At 55.7% G+C, this 14,980-nt stretch overlaps 2 long non-coding RNA genes across 2 annotated transcripts; both read right to left on the bottom strand.

Moving 5' to 3' along the window:
- Positions 1 to 2,510: 2,510 nt before the first annotated feature.
- On the bottom strand, positions 2,511 to 5,752 carry LOC309574056. The gene is made up of 3 exons (XR_014226490.1): positions 5,491 to 5,752; positions 4,060 to 4,162; positions 2,511 to 3,381 (listed from the first exon to the last, which is right to left on the bottom strand). It is a non-coding gene; the product is annotated as an uncharacterized lncRNA (long non-coding RNA).
- A 4,614-nt stretch (positions 5,753 to 10,366) lies between these two features.
- LOC309574058 lies at positions 10,367 to 13,609 on the bottom strand. Its single transcript, XR_014226492.1, has 3 exons — positions 13,348 to 13,609; positions 11,916 to 12,018; positions 10,367 to 11,237 (listed from the first exon to the last, which is right to left on the bottom strand). It is a non-coding gene; the product is annotated as an uncharacterized lncRNA (long non-coding RNA).
- Between the last annotated feature and the right edge of the window lie 1,371 nt (positions 13,610 to 14,980).

Genomic DNA, 14,980 nt, shown 5'->3' with positions numbered 1-14,980 from the left:
TTCGACCTTCCCAAGATGGCGGCCGGAAGGACCCCGCTCCGTCTATTCGGCTGCCTGAATGCTCCCGCCTGCCCCAGGCGCCGCTGGCCCCACAGTCGGTGTCCGCAAAGCGGGAAACGCCTCAGAAAATTGTGCTGAAAGCTCTGGGTTTGTGTCGGCGTCGCGTTCAGGCAGCCGAATAGACGGACCGGGAGGCCTTTCAGCCGCCATCTTGAGAAGGTCAAAAAGCCACGCAAGGAGCGCCATCTTTGCTGGGGCAATCACGCGACTTCCGCCCGCCGCCGCCATCTTGGGTGCTGGCAGAAGCCACTTCCGGTTCGGCCGCCATCTTTAGTGTGGCACACCTAAGGCCCCCCCGCCTCACAACGGCGTCTGTCTATTCGGCTGCCTGAATCCGGCCCCGACTCCAACGCCGGCCCCGCGCTTTCCGCGCGATTTTCCGCGGCGCTTCCCGGTGCGAGGACACGGCTGGTGGGGTCAGCGGCACCGGAGGCGGGCGACGGCCCCGCGACCGGCGGCAGGCATCAGCAAGGACACCTCTCAAGGGGTCCTATCGCGTCCGCCATCTTGAGTGTGGCGGAAGTGGCACCCGCCCTCTGCAAGGTCCTGGCAGCTGCTAATAAAGCGTCACTTAGCGCCATCCCGAAAGCGCCCAACTGCGCCTTCCTTTCCGAGCCGCCCTCTCGAGAGCGGCACATTGGCATCTCTATTCTGACCGTGCTCGCCCGGTGCTCCCCGCCCCGGGTCGCGCTGCGACCGCGCCTCTGCTGCCCGGCAAAACCGGCCCCGCCGGGCCGCCCCCCGCGCTGTCATTCCCCGCGGTCACCGCCCCGCACGGCGCCCGTTCCTTTTCACCGCTCTGGCCCCGCTCATGCACGGCCGTGTCCCTCGGCTCCGAACCGCCCTTCGCCCCTCCCCTCCGCTGACAGACCCGGCCCCGCTCGCTCCCGCTCCTTGCCACGCTCGGCAGCCACCGAGGCCGCCGCCCTCTCGGCTCAGCCGGCACCGGGCGGCAGCAGCGCCGCCCAGCTCAGCCCGGGGGCAGGCACAGAGCACAGGGAAAAGCCGGCTCCGGGCGCTCTGCAGCTCCTGCAGCCCGAGCGTCTCGGCTCCTGCGGCCAGGCGCTTGCTGCTTTCCTTCCTACAGAAAAACGCCGGCTCCTTATTCTCAAAACCTGCTGATCTCTATTCCCAGCTTCTTATATTGCTGTATGCAACAGAGTAGAGGGCTGGCTCATTTCAAAATGAATTTACATCTAAATTAGTAGTATTTGTCTATAGCTGTAAAAATGAAGAACTTAACAGCTTTTAGTATTTTACACTGTCATACACACATCCCTCCCAGTGGATTTTCTGGCAGTTTTGGGTCCCTCTGGGGCAGGGCACCCACCATGACCCCCCTCGTTCCCATTCTCATCCCTTTTCTCAGCTCCACGTGCATTTGTGCCTCCTCTGAAGGGCTGGAAAGGAATTTGGGAACCCCCTTCCGTTTCTTTGGTTTTCAGCTTTTTCTCTGAGGCGGCCCAAAAGGCAAAATGGATAAAAAACCCCCAGAAGTGCACAAAATCCCAGCCCCTCCCAAGATGCAGCTCCTCACACCAAACCTTGGGAGAATCCCTGGTGCTTCCAACACTGCTGCAATCCCACCTGGAGCTGAGCTTCCATGGTGTCTAATCCACATGCAAGCCTGGATAGCCCAAAGCCTGCAGGAAAAGAGGAGGCAAAGTGAAGGGGAGAGGGGAAAAAACGGAGTTTTGGGTTTTCCCCGTGTTTGCAACAGGATTGAAGGGCAGGATGGAGAGGTTTTGTGGAAAAGAAGTACCAAAGGCTGCTTCATTCCCAGCAATCAGTGCTGCTCAGGTTGAATCCAAGAGTACAAATCCACCAGGATCAAACAGGATGACACAGATCTGTGAAGCTGCAGCCTTCTTTCTTCTCCAGGGCCTCACTATCAGGAATTACACCCCCAGATTTGTTCCTTTCCAAGTGTCACCTCTTTCCAACAAAGCACTGGACATCCAAGGAATAGAGAAATTGATGTGCTGACCACTGCTTACTCCTCTGGAATGTCAGAGCTTGGGAAAATGGGCAGCTGGAGCTTTTCCTGGTGCTACCCATGAAGTGTATTTTACCTAAGAGCCCCTGCCCATGCCTTTGCCTGTATCCACCAAAAATCCACCTGTTCATTCCCCAGCTGCTGCCTCCCTCTTTTCCTTTATCCCACAGAATTTTAACAGGTGAATCTTCCCCTCTGCAAGAGCACCTTTCATTCCAAACCTAAGAACAAACGAATCATTCCTTTGGATATTAGAATTCCACTGAGAGCAATGGATGCAAAATGATCCTCTCCTGGCCCCTGCTGCATTCCTGGAGCAGGGATTCTTTCCCTCCTCCCCCCCCTGCCCCCCCCCTCGGTGCCCACCCTGCTCTGCCCCCTTTTCCGGCTTTGTTCCACAGCTTTTGTTTCCACCTCTTGCATCCTTTCCCTCACTCCAGGAGCTCCCAGCAGTTCCACACCCTCTTTTCTCCCATCCTGATCCTTTCTCCAAGAACAGAGCTGTGCATTCCAATTCCCTTCTCTTTTCTCTGACAATTCCCACCAATCCACACCTAAAGCTGACACAAGGAACACTCAGTGCCCACAAATGCAAATCCAGACCTGGCCATGCCTAAACTCTGAACACACAATCCCCGACCATCTGCATTAATTCAAAGCTAACATTTAGGACACAGTTCAGGCTGCAGCACAAAGTCAGTGCAGACAAAGGCTCCACAGGAAACGTGGGATTTCCTGTTCTTCCTGCAGTGGCATTTATGGCTGAGCAGATCAGAACAAGGCCTGAGCACACAGGACTGGAGAATAAACACCCAGCAACAACCCCTGTGCTCGGCAGGGGCCTGGGGCATCCCAGTCCAGGCTATTGGCTTCTTTTCCTTTTCTTCACCGCAATTAACCTTTAACAGGAACTTGTGAATCCATCCAGGTAAGGAGACATTTCCTGAAACAGATCCTCCATAGAAACAGGAACAGAGAAGCTCACTGCCACATCCAAAATCCTTCAGCAAAGCACTTGCAAAAGCAAAGGTGCTGAGGGATTCCCAGGAGCACCAGGGAACCCAAGTGAAGGGGGGAAACCGGCCCACGGCAAACAGCTGCCACTGCTTTGCACTCCAGGCGCTCTGCAAGCGCAGCTTCCCTGGAATTTCACCCTCAGCATCTCTTCCAAGCTCCACAGGGGAACAAACAGGGACTCCAACATCTCCTTCCTTTGTCCATTTTGTAGCACAGGCCCACCAGGAGGAACCGGAATCCAAAGGCAGATCTAAACATGGGACTCCCACTTGCCACTCTCTCTACCTTTTCTCCAGCTTGGCCCTGGGCTGGGAAACAAACGACAACAAACGTTTAAAAACCATCCTTGAGGTGTCTTGAGGATGCCCAGGCCTGGCAGAAAGCCCTTCCCACCAGCCTGCCCAACATAATCAGGTGCAGCTGCATACCCCAAACTGCTCCTGAAATTTGTGCCACACTGATTCAATTACTTGGTTTACTTCTATGGAGTCATTAACTCTAGAAAAAAGGTTTATCGAAATCTGAGGGCTCCAACTAATTCAGTGGACATTTTCCTCAGACAAACAACTAACCCAATGAACTCCTGTGCTGAGAGTTCACCCCCCATCTCACGGGCACCGGCCATGTCACAGCCAAAACCTTCCCCGGACCCAGCACAGCGCCCTGGCCCTCCACACACGGGCACCTCTGGGAGCCATGGGCCAGCAATAGCCCAGCGCCTCTCAGGGGCCTGGGCCAAAGAGCTGCAGCAGCCGGAGCGCCCCGGGGAGAGAGAGGAACCCGCGAGTTCTGCACCCACGCAGCACAGGAGGAGCTGCCCTGGCCCAGCTCTGCCTCCTGTGCCAGCAGCAGCGCGGGCGCAGCTCTCACCCACCAGGGCTGCAAGGGGCAAGCGCCTGCGCCCAGCTGGGCACCGATGTGGCGCGGCCCCAGCGCGCTCCGCGAGTGCCCCCCAGGAACAAAGGGCAGCACCAAACGAGACTCACCCACAGCGCTCCCAAAAACTCTCCAGCACCATTTGCTGCTTCCCTCTCGCTGCCAGGGCCCAACAAGCTCTGGCTCAGGTCCTGTCCCAGGCTCGCCAGTGACCTTGAGAGGAAAAGGTTATGTTCAAATTCAAGCAGGAGCTAAACACAACAACAGAGAAGCACAGAATGAGACAAATTATCTTCCACCGCCCTCAGTAGCCTCAATTCAGGAGGGTCGGCAGAAACTCAAGAGTTGCACAGGGCAAAGGTCCAGGTGTACCTTTAGATACATTCAAACATCCTGGAGCCCTGGGCTTTCCTAGTGCCTCGGTACCCAACGTCAGGGGGGGAAACCATCCCAGTTCAGGCTTCCCCAGCCCATGTGCAGGTGTCACCCCCAGCCCTCCCAGGGGCTCCCAGTTCCCAGGGCAGAGCAGAACCAGCACCCAGCCAGCAGCCCCTCGGGCCTGGGAGCTGGGGGGCACTTCCAGAAGTACACCATGCCTTGGAGCAAGCTGGCCAAACAATTCCACACCTAAACCCTTCAATCCCTGCAAGTCAAGGCAGACTCACAAATGCCCAAGAATTCGCAGCTGCCATGGAAAAGTTAAAAGATCAACGTCTGCCTGAACTGCATTTGCAGAGTCCAATTGCACCCATTTTGCTCTGCCTCACGCTGGCAAATTGCCCGGAACGTGCTGTGGACAAGAGCCTGGAAACCATGGAAAACTCCTGACACTGGTATCCCGACTCTGCCTCCTGCAGACACCCAGCTCAGGGAAAGCTTTGCAGCAAAGCACATCCCAAAGGAGCTGTTTTCCCCGAGGAAGCCCAGCAGCGGCAGCGCTGGCCCAGAGCACAAAGCAGCAGCTGTGCCGGGGAAGAGCATCCTTCAGTTCCTCTGCTGCTCACTTGACCACAGAGCTGTTCCTAGGCCACATTCACTGCCCCACCCTGGAGGAACTACCTGCACCCCCTTCTGAGTGCTCCCTGCTCCCTGCTGTTCACGTGACCTTTTCTACATAAAACTGCCAGGAACAGGGCCCAGACAAGTGAAGACCTTTCAAAAAAAAAAAAAAAAAAAAAAAAAAAAAGAAAAGAAAAGATAAAAACCCTGAGTTTGCACAAATAAGCACTGAATCCAAAACCTTTTATGTTTCCAGTATTCCAACCACGTTCAGATGCTGAGCAGGGGCTAAAAACAACAGAAAAACACAAGAAGAGACAAATCTTCCTTCTCAACCTTCAATATCCTCAACTCAGTCCCTCCCTGCGCATCCCCGGAGAGGATTTACTCCGTCCTTTGTTCCCGACAGCACCTCTCCAGCGCAAATCCCGCTTCACACAGACACTGACTAAGCAGACCTAAGGCAATGGTTCCAGCAGCAGCTGCAATCCCGAGCTCCCTGTCTCCTGCACAGCTCATCCAAGCACTCCCAGCAATCTCACCTCGGCCCAGACACTCTGTCCTCAGAGGGAAACACAACCTGATGGCACGCAGCTCTGGCACCACATTCCCTCTTCCCTTCTCCCTTTCTCCAGCACACCAGGCTGCTGGAAATGGCATTCCCTAGGCAGTTCATGCCAGCACAGAGGAGAAGAGGAGCCTGTCCCTGACCCACACCACAGGCAGCACCAGGGGGGCCCTAGCTGGCTTTGGCTGCTCCAACACCAAAGCTCTTGGTCCCAAAGATGGGACGAGTTCAGTGGTTTTTCCTGTCCTGAAAGAGAGCAGAAAAGAGAAGTTAATCCCACTGTGGAATCCAAGACCCCTGCATTTCACATTTCCACTCTGATGGCTCACCGTGGAGTTTTAGCCGTGAAACAAAAGGGAGAATGACATCAAATCAAATAAAAAGTGCCCTTTTTCCAGCATTTTTATTCCAGGCATTAAAAGGATGCTCGTTTCTTTTCTAGCATTGTTCTCCTCATTTTAGGAGAACCGTTTTCATCCCAGACCCCACTCGTCAGTTGTTCCATCCTCTGGCACTTGGACAACGCAAGGGACGCACCTGGATCGCAGGAAATCACTGAGAGAAACCCTTCCAAAATGTGACAGAGAAAAACAACAGGAGATGCAGGAAGACACATCCCTCATTTGCACGTCTGGAACGCTTTTCTAAAGACTTCTCTGCATCTGGATGCTCTTTGCTCTTGGCTTTCTTCACAGGAATGCATTTCCTGCTAAACACATCTCAGACCCTTACCTGATCAGGATAAGGTGGGATGGAGATGAAGACTCCCACAGGGAATAGCCAGGGAGATGCAGGGCCTGGGAACATCAAGGACGGAGAAGAGAAGGAACAGGGATTGTTTCTCTTGTTTAGAGCCAGCAGTGCTGTGAGCTTGGAGAACACACGGCACCGCAGGGATCCAGGGCAGGAGCGGGATAACTGCGGGATAAGGGGAATCTGCTCCCACTCCAGGGCTGTGCCAGTGAAGGAGGGGAATTTTTTAGTGCCTTCATTACACACAAAAACCAAACCCAGCACCACCGAGCTGGACTTTCGTGAGCTGCAAAACAAAGCGGCCCCTGGCCTTTGGGGGAACACAACCTCACCGAGTCACGGAGCCAGGGCATGACACTTGGGAATGATCCTTGCTGCTGCCTGCAGGCAAATCGGATGAGGGAGCCACAGGAGCTGTGGGGTTTCCTGCTCTTCCTGCAACGCCATCGGTCCAGACCAGGAGACCTTTCCTGGAACAGATCTTCCCTGTAAAGGGAGCTGCACCAAAGCTCAAGCCCTCATTTAGAGACCCTTGGAAAAGCAAAGGTGAGAGGGGATTACCTGGAGCCCCAGGGGACCGAGGCGAAGGCGATGAAGAAGCAGACAGCAAAGTGCTTCCACTGCTTCTCACTCCAGCAAAGGGAACATCCCTGGAATTTCATGGCCAGCGTCGCTCCCAAACCCCACAGGTGAACCCACACGTACTCCAGGACTGATCTCCTTCAAACTTCCAGCAGCACAGACTCACCGGGAGGAACTGCGATCCAAGGACACACAGCAGCAACCGTCTTCCCGCTTGCCGCTCTCTCCACATTTTCCCTTTCCAGCGGGATGCAGGTGCCACCCCCCAGAGGCAGGAAAACTGCCTTGCAATCCAGTACAAAACCCGCCTGGAAAGCCCAGGATGCCCGGAGCCAGCAGCCGTTTCTCCTGGAGCTCCTGCTGACAGGCATTTGAAGCCTGCTGTGCCTCACAGCTGCTTTTCTGCTCCGAGCTGCCATTTCAGCAGCCCCCAGGGACAGGAACAGCACCCGCAGCGGCCACCTGGCTCAGCCCGGGCTCCATCCAGCGCTCACCGAGAGCTGCTGAGAGCTGAAATCCTCCCTGTCCCTCCTGCCGGGGAAAACCTGCCTCCGGCTCCGTTCCTCCTCCCCTCCAGCTCTCACCCCCCGGGAAAGAGCAGCTCCATCCTCGCTGGCCGCTCCCGGCTGCGGGCAGCCGCCGCCTTTCGGGCCGGGGGAGAGCTCGGGCAGCTCCAGTGCCTGCTCTTCCTCGATGCTTTTCTGTCTCCCTGCATCTCCTCGAGCCGGAGGGAGCGCGGGGAGGCGGTGGAGAGGGGGAGACGAGAGCCCAGCACGGCCCCACATGGCCCCGGGGCTTCTCGTCGGAGCGGCGAGGCGTGGGCGGTACGGAGGCTCGGAAAGGAAGGCGCAGTTGGGCGCTCAGGTTGGCGTAAGGGACGCTTTTTTTAGCACCTGCCAGGACCTTGCAGAGACCGGGTCACACTTCCGCCACACTCAAGATGGCGGACACAGTAGGACCTCGGAAGAGGCGTCCACGCCGATGCCTGCCGGCGCCCACACGGCTATCGCCCGCCCCGATGCAACGGACCCCACAGCCCGTGCCCGCACACCGGGAATCGCCACAGAAAATTGCGCTGAAAGCGCTAGGGCGGCGTCGGCGTCGCATTCAGGCAGCCGAATAGACAGACGCAGTGGCGGGGGGGGTCCATTCTTTCCCGCGCTTTTCTCGGCCTACCCAAGGCGCATGCGCAGTGTCGCCATGTTGAGAAGGTCACTAAGCAGTGTGCCGAGCCGCCATATTTGCTGTGGTGGTCACGTGACTGCCGCCCGCCGCCGCCATCTTGGGTGCTGGCAGAAGCCACTTCCGGTTGAGCCGCCATCTTTAGTGTGGCACACGTAAGGCCCCCCCCCCCCCCCCAACGGCGTCTGTCTATTCGGCTGCCTGAATCCGGCCCCGACTCCGACGCCGGTCCCGCGCTTTCCCCACGATTTTCCGCACCGCTTCCCGGTGCGAGGACACGGCTGGTGGGGTCAGCGGCACCGGAGCCGGGCAACGGCCCCGCGACCGGCGGCAGGCATCGGCAGGGACACCTCTCAAGGGGGGGTTGGGTCCTAGCGCGTCCGCCATCTTGAGTGTGGCGGAAGTGGCACCCACTTTCTGCAAGGTCCTGGCAGCTGCTAAAAAAAAAAGGTCACTTATGCCAACGCGAAAAGTGCCCAATTGCGCCTTCCTTTCCGAGCCACCCCCTTGAAAGTGCCACGCGGGCGGCTCTATTCTGACCGTGCCCGCCCGGTGCCTCCCGCCCGGGTCGCGCTGCGACCGCGCCTCTGCTGCCCGGCAAAACCGGCCCCGCCGGGCCGCCCCCCGCGCTGTCATTCCCCGCGGTCACCGCCCCGCACGGCGCCCGCTCCTTTCCATAGCTGTGGCCCCGCTCGTGCACGGCCGTGTCCCTCGGCTCCGAACCGCCCCTCGCCCCTCCCCTCCGCTGACAGACCCGGCCCCGCTCGCTCCCGCTCCTTGCCACGCTCGGCAGCCACCGAGGCCGCCGCCCTCTCGGCTCAGCCGGCACCGGGCGGCAGCAGCGCCGCCCAGCTCAGCCCGGGGGCAGGCACAGAGCACAGGGAAAAGCCGGCTCCGGGCGCTCTGCAGCTCCTGCAGCCCGAGCGTCTCGGCTCCTGCGGCCAGGCGCTTGCTGCTTTCCTTCCTACAGAAAAACGCCGGCTCCTTATTCTCAAAACCTGCTGATCTCTATTCCCAGCTTCTTATATTGCTGTATGCAACAGAGTAGAGGGCTGGCTCATTTCAAAATGAATTTACATCTAAATTAGTAGTATTTGTCTATAGCTGTAAAAATGAAGAACTTAACAGCTTTTAGTATTTTACACTGTCATACACACATCCCTCCCAGTGGATTTTCTGGCAGTTTTGGGTCCCTCTGGGGCAGGGCACCCACCATGACCCCCCTCGTTCCCATTCTCATCCCTTTTCTCAGCTCCACGTGCATTTGTGCCTCCTCTGAAGGGCTGGAAAGGAATTTGGGAACCCCCTTCCGTTTCTTTGGTTTTCAGCTTTTTCTCTGAGGCGGCCCAAAAGGCAAAATGGATAAAAAACCCCCAGAAGTGCACAAAATCCCAGCCCCTCCCAAGATGCAGCTCCTCACACCAAACCTTGGGAGAATCCCTGGTGCTTCCAACACTGCTGCAATCCCACCTGGAGCTGAGCTTCCATGGTGTCTAATCCACATGCAAGCCTGGATAGCCCAAAGCCTGCAGGAAAAGAGGAGGCAAAGTGAAGGGGAGAGGGGAAAAAACGGAGTTTTGGGTTTTCCCCGTGTTTGCAACAGGATTGAAGGGCAGGATGGAGAGGTTTTGTGGAAAAGAAGTACCAAAGGCTGCTTCATTCCCAGCAATCAGTGCTGCTCAGGTTGAATCCAAGAGTACAAATCCACCAGGATCAAACAGGATGACACAGATCTGTGAAGCTGCAGCCTTCTTTCTTCTCCAGGGCCTCACTATCAGGAATTACACCCCCAGATTTGTTCCTTTCCAAGTGTCACCTCTTTCCAACAAAGCACTGGACATCCAAGGAATAGAGAAATTGATGTGCTGACCACTGCTTACTCCTCTGGAATGTCAGAGCTTGGGAAAATGGGCAGCTGGAGCTTTTCCTGGTGCTACCCATGAAGTGTATTTTACCTAAGAGCCCCTGCCCATGCCTTTGCCTGTATCCACCAAAAATCCACCTGTTCATTCCCCAGCTGCTGCCTCCCCCTTTTCCTTTATCCCACAGAATTTTAACAGGTGAATCTTCCCCTCTGCAAGAGCACCTTTCATTCCAAACCTAAGAACAAACGAATCATTCCTTTGGATATTAGAATTCCACTGAGAGCAATGGATGCAAAATGATCCTCTCCTGGCCCCTGCTGCATTCCTGGAGCAGGGATTCTTTCCCTCCTCCCCCCCCTGCCCCCCCCCTCGGTGCCCACCCTGCTCTGCCCCCTTTTCCGGCTTTGTTCCACAGCTTTTGTTTCCACCTCTTGCATCCTTTCCCTCACTCCAGGAGCTCCCAGCAGTTCCACACCCTCTTTTCTCCCATCCTGATCCTTTCTCCAAGAACAGAGCTGTGCATTCCAATTCCCTTCTCTTTTCTCTGACAATTCCCACCAATCCACACCTAAAGCTGACACAAGGAACACTCAGTGCCCACAAATGCAAATCCAGACCTGGCCATGCCTAAACTCTGAACACACAATCCCCGACCATCTGCATTAATTCAAAGCTAACATTTAGGACACAGTTCAGGCTGCAGCACAAAGTCAGTGCAGACAAAGGCTCCACAGGAAACGTGGGATTTCCTGTTCTTCCTGCAGTGGCATTTATGGCTGAGCAGATCAGAACAAGGCCTGAGCACACAGGACTGGAGAATAAACACCCAGCAACAACCCCTGTGCTCGGCAGGGGCCTGGGGCATCCCAGTCCAGGCTATTGGCTTCTTTTCCTTTTCTTCACCGCAATTAACCTTTAACAGGAACTTGTGAATCCATCCAGGTAAGGAGACATTTCCTGAAACAGATCCTCCATAGAAACAGGAACAGAGAAGCTCACTGCCACATCCAAAATCCTTCAGCAAAGCACTTGCAAAAGCAAAGGTGCTGAGGGATTCCCAGGAGCACCAGGGAACCCAAGTGAAGGGGGGAAACCGGCCCACGGCAAACAGCTGCCACTGCTTTGCACTCCAGGCGCTCTGCAAGCGCAGCTTCCCTGGAATTTCACCCTCAGCATCTCTTCCAAGCTCCACAGGGGAACAAACAGGGACTCCAACATCTCCTTCCTTTGTCCATTTTGTAGCACAGGCCCACCAGGAGGAACCGGAATCCAAAGGCAGATCTAAACATGGGACTCCCACTTGCCACTCTCTCTACCTTTTCTCCAGCTTGGCCCTGGGCTGGGAAACAAACGACAACAAACGTTTAAAAACCATCCTTGAGGTGTCTTGAGGATGCCCAGGCCTGGCAGAAAGCCCTTCCCACCAGCCTGCCCAACATAATCAGGTGCAGCTGCATACCCCAAACTGCTCCTGAAATTTGTGCCACATTGATTCAATTACTTGGTTTACTTCTATGGAGTCATTAACTCTAGAAAAAAGGTTTATCGAAATCTGAGGGCTCCAACTAATTCAGTGGACATTTTCCTCAGACAAACAACTAACCCAATGAACTCCTGTGCTGAGAGTTCACCCCCCATCTCACGGGCACCGGCCATGTCACAGCCAAAACCTTCCCCGGACCCAGCACAGCGCCCTGGCCCTCCACACACGGGCACCTCTGGGAGCCATGGGCCAGCAATAGCCCAGCGCCTCTCAGGGGCCTGGGCCAAAGAGCTGCAGCAGCCGGAGCGCCCCGGGGAGAGAGAGGAACCCGCGAGTTCTGCACCCACGCAGCACAGGAGGAGCTGCCCTGGCCCAGCTCTGCCTCCTGTGCCAGCAGCAGCGCGGGCGCAGCTCTCACCCACCAGGGCTGCAAGGGGCAAGCGCCTGCGCCCAGCTGGGCACCGATGTGGCGCGGCCCCAGCGCGCTCCGCGAGTGCCCCCCAGGAACAAAGGGCAGCACCAAACGAGACTCACCCACAGCGCTCCCAAAAACTCTCCAGCACCATTTGCTGCTTCCCTCTCGCTGCCAGGGCCCAACAAGCTCTGGCTCAGGTCCTGTCCCAGGCTCGCCAGTGACCTTGAGAGGAAAAGGTTATGTTCAAATTCAAGCAGGAGCTAAACACAACAACAGAGAAGCACAGAATGAGACAAATTATCTTCCACCGCCCTCAGTAGCCTCAATTCAGGAGGGTCGGCAGAAACTCAAGAGTTGCACAGGGCAAAGGTCCAGGTGTACCTTTAGATACATTCAAACATCCTGGAGCCCTGGGCTTTCCTAGTGCCTTGGTACCCAACGTCAGGGGGGGAAACCATCCCAGTTCAGGCTTCCCCAGCCCATGTGCAGGTGTCACCCCCAGCCCTCCCAGGGGCTCCCAGTTCCCAGGGCAGAGCAGAACCAGCACCCAGCCAGCAGCCCCTCGGGCCTGGGAGCTGGGGGGCACTTCCAGAAGTACACCATGCCTTGGAGCAAGCTGGCCAAACAATTCCACACCTAAACCCTTCAATCCCTGCAAGTCAAGGCAGACTCACAAATGCCCAAGAATTCGCAGCTGCCATGGAAAAGTTAAAAGATCAACGTCCGCCTGAACTGCATTTGCAGAGTCCAATTGCACCCATTTTGCTCTGCCTCACGCTGGCAAATTGCCCGGAACGTGCTGTGGACAAGAGCCTGGAAACCATGGAAAACTCCTGACACTGGTATCCCGACTCTGCCTCCTGCAGACACCCAGCTCAGGGAAAGCTTTGCAGCAAAGCACATCCCAAAGGAGCTGTTTTCCCCGAGGAAGCCCAGCAGCGGCAGCGCTGGCCCAGAGCACAAAGCAGCAGCTGTGCCGGGGAAGAGCATCCTTCAGTTCCTCTGCTGCTCACTTGACCACAGAGCTGTTCCTAGGCCACATTCACTGCCCCACCCTGGAGGAACTACCTGCACCCCCTTCTGAGTGCTCCCTGCTCCCTGCTGTTCACGTGACCTTTTCTACATAAAACTGCCAGGAACAGGGCCCAGACAAGTGAAGACCTTTCAAAAAAAAAAAAAAAAAAAAAAAAAAAAAAGAAAAGAAAAGATAAAAACCCTGAGTTTGCACAAATAAGCACTGAATCCAAAACCTTTTATGTTTCCAGTATTCCAACCACGTTCAGATGCTGAGCAGGGGCTAAAAACAACAGAAAAACACAAGAAGAGACAAATCTTCCTTCTCAACCTTCAATATCCTCAACTCAGTCCCTCCCTGCGCATCCCCGGAGAGGATTTACTCCGTCCTTTGTTCCCGACAGCACCTCTCCAGCGCAAATCCCGCTTCACACAGACACTGACTAAGCAGACCTAAGGCAATGGTTCCAGCAGCAGCTGCAATCCCGAGCTCCCTGTCTCCTGCACAGCTCATCCAAGCACTCCCAGCAATCTCACCTCGGCCCAGACACTCTGTCCTCAGAGGGAAACACAACCTGATGGCACGCAGCTCTGGCACCACATTCCCTCTTCCCTTCTCCCTTTCTCCAGCACACCAGGCTGCTGGAAATGGCATTCCCTAGGCAGTTCATGCCAGCACAGAGGAGAAGAGGAGCCTGTCCCTGACCCACACCACAGGCAGCACCAGGGGGGCCCTAGCTGGCTTTGGCTGCTCCAACACCAAAGCTCTTGGTCCCAAAGATGGGACGAGTTCAGTGGTTTTTCCTGTCCTGAAAGAGAGCAGAAAAGAGAAGTTAATCCCACTGTGGAATCCAAGACCCCTGCATTTCACATTTCCACTCTGATGGCTCACCGTGGAGTTTTAGCCGTGAAACAAAAGGGAGAATGACATCAAATCAAATAAAAAGTGCCCTTTTTCCAGCATTTTTATTCCAGGCATTAAAAGGATGCTCGTTTCTTTTCTAGCATTGTTCTCCTCATTTTAGGAGAACCGTTTTCATCCCAGACCCCACTCGTCAGTTGTTCCATCCTCTGGCACTTGGACAACGCAAGGGACGCACCTGGATCGCAGGAAATCACTGAGAGAAACCCTTCCAAAATGTGACAGAGAAAAACAACAGGAGATGCAGGAAGACACATCCCTCATTTGCACGTCTGGAACGCTTTTCTAAAGACTTCTCTGCATCTGGATGCTCTTTGCTCTTGGCTTTCTTCACAGGAATGCATTTCCTGCTAAACACATCTCAGACCCTTACCTGATCAGGATAAGGTGGGATGGAGATGAAGACTCCCACAGGGAATAGCCAGGGAGATGCAGGGCCTGGGAACATCAAGGACGGAGAAGAGAAGGAACAGGGATTGTTTCTCTTGTTTAGAGCCAGCAGTGCTGTGAGCTTGGAGAACACACGGCACCGCAGGGATCCACGGCAGGAGCGGGATAACTGCGGGATAAGGGGAATCTGCTCCCACTCCAGGGCTGTGCCAGTGAAGGAGGGGAATTTTTTAGTGCCTTCATTACACACAAAAACCAAACCCAGCACCACCGAGCTGGACTTTCGTGAGCTGCAAAACAAAGCGGCCCCTGGCCTTTGGGGGAACACAACCTCACCGAGTCACGGAGCCAGGGCATGACACTTGGGAATGATCCTTGCTGCTGCCTGCAGGCAAATCGGATGAGGGAGCCACAGGAGCTGCGGGGTTTCCTGCTCTGCCTGCAACGCCATCGGTCCAGACCAGGAGACCTTTCCTGGAACAGATCTTCCCTGTAAAGGGAGCTGCACCAAAGCTCAAGCCCTCATTTAGAGACCCTTGGAAAAGCAAAGGTGAGAGGGGATTACCTGGAGCCCCAGGGGACCGAGGCGAAGGCGATGAAGAAGCAGACAGCAAAGTGCTTCCACTGCTTCTCACTCCAGCAAAGGGAACATCCCTGGAATTTCATGGCCAGCGTCGCTCCCAAACCCCACAGGTGAACCCACACGTACTCCAGGACTGATCTCCTTCAAACTTCCAGCAGCACAGACTCACCGGGAGGAACTGCGATCCAAGGACACACAGCAGCAACCGTCTTCCCGCTTGCCGCTCTCTCCACATTTTCCCTTTCCAGTGGGATGCAGGTGCCACCCCCCAGAGG

The sequence above is a fragment of the Coloeus monedula genome (assembly GCF_965178545.1).
Source record: "Coloeus monedula genome assembly, chromosome: 6".
Lineage (NCBI taxonomy): Eukaryota > Metazoa > Chordata > Aves > Passeriformes > Corvidae > Coloeus > Coloeus monedula.
Note: the sequence above shows the minus strand (reverse complement) of the source record. Positions and strands in the feature narration are given on the sequence as shown.